The sequence below is a fragment of the Tupaia chinensis genome, unplaced genomic scaffold (assembly GCF_000334495.1).
Source record: "Tupaia chinensis unplaced genomic scaffold, TupChi_1.0 Scaffold144899_1, whole genome shotgun sequence".
Classification (NCBI taxonomy): Eukaryota; Metazoa; Chordata; class Mammalia; order Scandentia; family Tupaiidae; genus Tupaia; species Tupaia belangeri.
In genome coordinates, this window is record NW_006204759.1 from 2,009,712 (window position 1) to 2,011,017 (window position 1,306).

Here is a 1,306-nt window from a genome sequence, read left to right on the forward strand (position 1 = left end):
GCGGTTGGAAGCGTGCGCCCTCCGGACCCGCTGGGACCGAAGGACTACCGCCCAGGGTCCCGGGCACAATTCTGCAACCCGTCCCATCTCCTCCCTGATCAGCGCCCCTTCCTCCTCCGAGGCTCGACGGCGCTTCTCTACGCAAAATAGCTCCGGCGAACCCAGACATCCTGTATCCCATGTCCCAGGACACTGTCTGCCTGAGGGAACTCTGATCTCCTTCAGTCCACCTAGACTCCGCCTGGGGATTCGTGGAAGATGGAGGAGGCACCGTTTTAGAAAGCCGGTCCCGCAGGGGGCCGGTTGGGCTGAGTGTGGAGAAGGCTCAGGCCAAGCGAGATCCTGGGTGGAGGCCAGCACCCCCTACTGGCCTGGGATGAGGGAGGACAAAAAGTGGGCCAAGTCACTCATTCAGCACACGTTTACTGAGGGTTTATCATGCGTGGAACAATACTAGTGGGGAATTCAGCCAATGAAGAAGACAAGTCCCTGTCCTCGTGGAGTTTACATTTTTTAAAAAGAATTTCTTTTTTAATTTGACCGGAGAGATGGAAAAGGAAAGGGAGAAAGCAAGCGACCGTGGTCAGCCATGTGGGAGTCCAGCACCCTAACCACCACAACACCTGCTGGCCTCAAGTTTATATTCTAATAGGGACCAAATGAGGAAAGTGTAGATGCTATGATGCTTGGAAGAGAAACAGGATATTGTTCCCAAGCTGATGTGAGGGCGCAGGGAAAGCTGCTCTGAGCGTGCGGCATCTAAGCAGAGATTTAATTGTCCAAGTCGTCCTCCCCCTCCTCCTCTATGTTCTCCTCCGAGCCCTGGACATGATGCAAGGTCAAAAAGACCAGCCTCGTTCATTTACTCATACATGCATTCACTGACACTGAGGCTCCAGGTTTGAGCCAAAGATACAGGGTTGAACTTCCAGAAGCTTACGGCATAGTTGAAGGCTCACAGGTCATCTTAGAATATGATAAGTTGCGGATGGGACCAACAGTTAGTGTAATGGCTATGTCGCTGAACTCCCGCGGTTTGAGTCCTGGACCCAGTGGATTAAACTCACGCCAGGCGCGTGTACGTGCGTGCCCAAGATCCTGAGAGGAGAATGGAGGAGTAGGCATTGCCGCGTGGCCATCTCCCCCCCCCACCGTGTGTGTGTGATTTCTCGCTTTCTGTCTCTCTGTTTGGCGAGCGCACGCGCTCTATAGCAAAATTCTCTCTCAAAAAAAAAAAGATGCATTCACAGAAGAGTTGCCCTTAGAGTTAGGTCTTGAGGGCTACTAGGTTCACCAGGCTGAGAAA